The sequence below is a fragment of the Pinus tabuliformis genome, chromosome 9 (genome assembly GCF_031772625.1).
Source record: "Pinus tabuliformis cultivar Carrire ecotype Pingquan chromosome 9, CPIR1, whole genome shotgun sequence".
NCBI lineage: Eukaryota > Viridiplantae > Streptophyta > Pinopsida > Pinales > Pinaceae > Pinus > Pinus tabuliformis.
The window spans coordinates 1982743546-1982750426 of NC_142307.1; positions in this window are offsets into that span (position 1 = coordinate 1982743546).

Consider the following 6881-nt stretch of genomic DNA (forward strand, 5'->3'; position numbering starts at 1 on the left):
TTTGGATCCCTTGTATTGCTTTTCGATGGTTTTGTCCCATGGTGTGAATAAGGGCTTGCCTATAAAAAGGAAAGGAGATCACTTGGCTAGTCACTAGTAAAAATTTGAATATCTTAAGATCTGAATTTTTAGGTAATCGATTTTAAAAGCTAGATCTAAATCAAAGTGAAATCTGTAACGTGGAAGGTGGATCTGTTGATAGGGCGTGATCTCTTGGGCGCGTGATCAAATCGGTGGATCTGACAATCTATGGTACATTGGTGGACTGTTAATTTGGGTCTATTTTGGAGGTCCGCAGGCGATCCACAGCTCAGGTGCGGAGGTACGCAGGATAGAAGAAGGCACAGTGCGGAGGTACACAGCGCATCAGAAGGTGCAAGTGCGGAGGTACGTAGCGCGACAGAAGGTTCAATGCGTGGGTACGCAGAGAAGTAGAAGGATCAGGTGTGGAGGCATGCTGTCGGGCAGATAGCACAGGTGCAGATCTGAGAAGTGGCACACAGTTCTGCAGAAGGGCTAAGTGTGGTGGTTCGCAGAGCACAAGACGGATCAGGTGCAGATCTGCGCAGTCAAGGCATAGAATAACTACGGATATCCGCAGGCTGCTATTGGTGAAGTTGCAGATCCCTTTTGAAATAATTATTGACTGCCTTTTATCTATTGCTGTAGAGTTCTGGGTTTAGATTTCTGGTATTACTTTTCTTTTTATAGCAATCTGAGAAGTTGGGTGATTCATTGGTTCATTGTATAAGGAGATTGGGTGATTCACATGTACTTGATGATTATTTGATCTTCTTGGATCCAGTTTGAAAATTAATGAAACGTGATCCTTAAAGAAGTAAAAGAGCTAAGGGGGTTGTAGCTCCCTTCCAGGAAAGACTGGAAAACGAGAGAGGGTTGTAGCTCTCTGCAGGTTGCAGCCTGCGTACTGGTAAAGGAATGCACCAGTACAAAATCATTGTATAAGAAGTTTATAATTGAAAGAAGATAGAGACATATTGCAGCAGGTGGTTTTCACCCACATTGGGTTTCCACCTTATATCTGGTGTTCTTTGGTGTGATTATCTGTTTACTTGTTCTTGGTCATTATTATATGGTACTGATATACAAACTAATGATCAATATATGAAGAATAAATTAATTGAAAAGAATTTGATAATATTGATTCACCCCCCCTCAGTATTATTTCCAACATTCACTAACTCTCACCTCGATCGGGGCATCTATTATGAATTATTAGTTCACATGTATATTTTTAATTAATGTTAATTTTAAATATTATATGTTCTTAATTTATTTAGATATAGATATGTCATGGGGGCTTCACTGACAAAGCAATACCATATCACGTGTGTTCATAATGGGGCATAAAAAATGAGGAAAAAGTGAAATAATATATCAAACATATAATAGGGGGTAAAGGGTTTTTATATGTTGTATAGCAATATGTGTATTATCAAATATTGTTTATACAATACATTGGGCACATCGAGGCAAAAATCAAGTGGGTTGGAGAAATAGATGTTCAGAGGTATTGTGGGAGTATCGAGAGTGAGAAGGAGAAAGAAAAAACTATGGTAATATTAGGTCCATAGTAGCCTAATATTCAAACCTATGGCCTAGTGTTGACATGCAATTCAAGGTAATTTTAAACTCATTTTCATCCTTTTACTTAAATTTTTAGCATTACCATGAAATGACTCAGGATGTTTGAGAGTGGTTCTAACCTCATTATATTTCATATGGAGAAATTAGAATTTTAGATCTCACTCAAAATCTAGCAGACTTATTAGTTTTTCAGGATTTCAAGATTGGGGGGATTGCAATGTTTCCATTGGATTTTGTCATGTACTAGGGTATGGAACTCATATTTATTCAAGAGAACCAAGCCCTCTATGTACCTTGATGTTAGTGAAATTAGTTGTCAAATTCCTCTATCATGACCCTACTAAAAATGTACCTATCACTCAAACAAAATCTTGACTTAACATGCTATGTTTTTTCTATCTTATGTTAATGCTTGGAGGGTGATATTAATAACAAAGATTCCAAGATAGGCAATGATTTTGATGATATGTAGGTAATTATTGTAGCATGAAATTTTTGGATGTTAGAGGTCATCGAGACCCTATTTGTTGATGTATTTTCAGTTCAAATATGGATTTCACTCTATGTTCTTTTGGTTATGTGCACCCTTACTTGCTATATATATGAGAACTTGTAATTTGTGGATCTGTCGTTAATGAAGATTATAACTACTACATGAATTATGTTATATGGTTTAATCCATTTTTTTTATGTTTTTTATCACAAATTCATCATTGTACATGCTTTTGTTGACATATATGCATAAAAAAATATAAAAATATATATTATATAAAATTTACTCCAAAAAATGTTCCCATTCTAGGAGCTTTTGAAAATGTGAGTCCTCGCTCATGCTTTCACTCCCACATCCTGCTTCTACTCCCGCTTTCTGCTTCTTCTCCTACTCCCAAGCAACCATGCTCCATAATAGACATGTGTCACATTACTAATACCTCTATGATCTATGTCTAATGTGTGTGTTAAGATTTTTTACTTGTTGCTCAACTGGTGATCCTCCCAATGATCAAGCAGTAGAGAAGACAAAAAATATGACACCTTCACCCTTGCATTAGTGATGAACAAGTTGAATGAAAGTGAAGGAGACAATGACACCAACTATTGCTTGGTAGAGGGTACATGTGTTGACTTGAGGGGGCCTGACCCAGGTTCGGAGTTAATTAGCCAAACAAATCCTTACACTACTGGGCCTTTCGGCATCAACTCGCGGTGCGTGAACCAAAGTCTCACCTGAAGCAGTATGGGGGGATGCTGGAACAAAGTTTCCGTACCCTGAAGATGTTTGAGGGGTCGATTTATTCCAACTATGCCTACCTTCACACAGGTCACTTCGCGCACTGTCCTGACCTGCGATACCTTCGTGACCTATTAGGGTTGCCTTTCGCGTAGCCCTAACTAGGGGCTGAGATGCTTTTGCGCTGCTAGGGCAGTGATCTACGCTATTTCCCCAAGTTACATCGCGTATCTTACTTATCTTCCTACAATTGTTAGTTAACTTCGCGTAAACAGATACCTTATCTCACATTTACTTAATTAACACAATCAGATTTGTTCGCACACCATATAGACAATAGAAATGCAATTTATACCCAATACATTTGATACAAAAAACAGGACATAAATACATATAATTGCTGTAAAACTTCTCTTTGTTAATGTTTCAACAGTTACAGACTCGACTCACCTTGCGCACTCAGCTGCAGGGGTCTGCGCACTCAACTGCGGACTACTAGGCCTCTGCGCACTCAGCTGTAGAGCCTTCTCCTACTCTACAACCCAAAGACTCGACTCTACACTTCAGACAAGACTCAATTCTTCATCATTCCTTCTTTTTTTATTTTGACTGATTTACAACTTAGAGCCTCGCTCTATTTATATAATCCCATGGTCTGCGGACCATGGGTAGATCTCTAAAGCCGACATTACTTTACAAAATTGAGGGTGGAAAACCCTATGACTCATTTACAACTTCGCACTCCGTGCCCACAATATGCAAAGTCTTTACATCAGATTTACACTTTTTAGCCAAAATCTGGGCTTTAAGCCCCAAAACTTCCCTTGGGGGATCCCGTGCCCAATAAGACCCCAACACAACTCGTGACTCACCCTCGAGTCACTCTGTCAGTGTGGAGATCTTCGCGCGAAGACCTCCCAACTCTGCCTAGACTACTGCAAGATCAGCAACGCACTGAGTAGCTACCTGTTGCACTTCCTGGATGAATTGTTCAGAGACTGCTGGAGCTGAACTACTACCCTACACCTGTTTATAGTCCTGCGCCTCCTTTCAATTTTCTGGAGCGCTAAGACTGTGCTTTTATCGGCTAGTCAGATAGTCGAGCCACCCGTGTATGGCTTCAACTGACTGCCATTCACTTTTCCTTAGAAAGGTTCTCCATTTAACTTTACCAACTACACCGCGCCTCCGTCGATGACCTCCTTAATAACATATGGTCCCAGCCAATGCATTTTGAGTTTTCCCGGGATTTTATCAAATTTACTATGATACAGTAACACCAAATCGTTCACCATGAAGGTGTGCAACTTAATATGTCGATCGTGCCATGCCTTTTCGCGCTGATTTTGTACCTGTTGGTGAAATCCAACCAAAAATATTTCTTCCTCAAGTTCCTCCAACTGCGCGAGCCTCTCCTCCAGGGCTCCACGGTCCATCATACCTATGAGCGCTGTTATGCGCAGACTAGGTGCGATGTATTCCCTCGGCATTATGGCTTCCACTACATAGACCAGCCGGAAAGGTGTCTATCCCATTAGTTGCTTGCATGTCATCATATAAGCCCATAATACTGCAAGTACGCAGGTCCCAATCACTGCGCTACGCATTGATACCTTAGTCAACACAGGCTCCAATACTTTGTTAAATGCTTCTACTGTCCCGTTAGCTCGTGGGTGATATGGTGTGCTTTCTTGATGATACACCTCAAAATCTTCTGTCAGCACATTGATCGTCTCATTCAGGAAATGTGTACCATGATCACTCATCAAGATCTTTGGACATCCAAATCGTGTCAATACATGTTCAAACAGAAACTTCGCAACCGTACAATCTTTTACCGGCTGCGCTTTTTCCCAACGAGTCAGGTATTCTGTCGTAGTGATAATATATCTCGCGCCCATTTTTCCTTGAGGTTTGATAGGTCTTAGGAATTCAATCACCCACTTTTCAAAGGGCTGCAACGTCGTTTTAGATTCAACGGCATCTCGTCCCTCCATGATGGTTTACCTGTTCTTTGACATACATCACAAGCCTTACAATATGCTTTTGAATCCTGATGAAGGGTCGGCTACCACAACCCTGTGCGGAGAATATTCTGCGCGGTTTCTCTTCCTGCATAATGTCCTCCCATAGCGCCCCCATGAGAGTCTGCGAGGATATTGCTTCATTAAAATTCATGTACATACCTTCGTAGTATCTCATCATTCCCCATCTTATATAGGTGCCCTACAATGATAGAGAAATCTACCGAGCGCACCACTAGTTCCTTCTTCTTCTAGACAGAGTATCCTTTTGGTGCAATTCCAATCATGAGAAAGTGAATTATATCTTCAAAATGTCCATCTGCTACGCGCACAACAAAGAGTTGTGCATCGGGTAATACTTCCTCTAGACTAGTAGGTTCCTCTCCTGTCTCAATGCGTGACAGGTAATCTAGTCCCTTGTTTAATCGTCCAGGTTTCACAACAACTTCAAAGTCATACTCTTGGAACAATAAAAGCCATCTGCATATGCCCCCCCCCCAACACAATCTTATTGACCAAGTACTTCAGCGTGGAATGATCTGTATACATCTTAAAGTGACCTCCTAGCAAGTAGTGTCAATACTTCTGGAGCACATACACCATAGCCAGTCCCTCGCGTTCAGTGGTGGAATAGTTCTTTTCTACTTTAGACAATCTACAACTCGCGAACGTGATAGGGTGATCCAAGCCCTCTCCACCATCCTATGTTAGTATCACTCCCAGTGCTATACACGATGCATCAACATGGACATGAAACTCTTTGTCCCAGTTTGGGAAGACAAGAATCGGTGCAGTGACCATATTTTCCTTCAATATATCCAGTATTTTCTTACAGTCATCGTTGCAGTAGAATGTAACATCCTTTTTCAAAAGTTTCTCCATCAACGTGGTCATTTGGGCATAACTTTTGATAAACTTTCTGTAATACCATGTATGTCCCCGCGTAGCGCGCAACTATTTCACACTTTGCGACGCTTCCAAATTCAGAATCACTGCAATCTTCGCGGGATCTACCATCAGTCCCTGTCTGCAAACCACATGTCCCAATAGGTTCCCAAAAGGAACAAGGAACACACACTTCTTCAGGTTAAGTGTGATTTTCTATCTTCGGCAGGTATCCAGCATCAAGCGTAAGCTTGCTACATGGCACTTAACCAGCCCAAATACAGTCTGATCATCAAAATAAACCTCCAAGAACTTATGAATATATTCCTTGAATGTTGCAACAACCATGCACGAAAAGATGACTGGAACGTTCTTCAACCCAAACGGCATGACAGTGTATTGAAAGCAACCCCACTCAGTCACGAAGGTTGTCTTGCTCCTATCCTCCGGCGCGATTTTGATCTGGTGGTACCCTGAGAACCCATTAGTGAAAGAATATGCTTCCTTCCCACTGACATTGTCCAACACCTCATCTGTGAACGGAGTTGGGAATGGATCATGCACACAAGCGTCATTCAATTTTCTGAGATCCACGCATATTAGTATCTCGTCCTTCTGCTTCTTTTCCTGCACTACCATTGGACTTACCGAATCGGATTCTTCCACCGGCTCAATGATTCTTGTTGCGAGCATTTTCTCTAGTTCTGTGCGAACCTTCTCCTTGTATTTCGGATTTAAGCGGTAAGGCCTCTGCTTAACTGGCTTCGCGTCGGGCTTTAACGTGATCCTCATCATTCCTAAATCTCCGATGATTCCCTTTAACTCCGTAAACTTGGTTGGGAATAAGTCTTGGTACTCGCAAAGTAACTCAACGACCTTAGCCACCGTCATGTCATCCTAGTAGTCGTCAAGATTTGCAAACTTAGGTTCGGCCTCCGTACAAATGTTCACCTGCTTCGTTTTTACTGGCACAGTTATGTTAGGGTTCTCAATCTATGGTCCTTGAACCTCGCGATGGCCTTCTGTTTCTGGAATGTTAATATTCCTTGGATCCTCATCCTCCTCTTCAGCAGTTACATTATAACATTCTAGCACGCAACTCAGCTGAGTAGCCCATTCAGGTTGACTCAGGG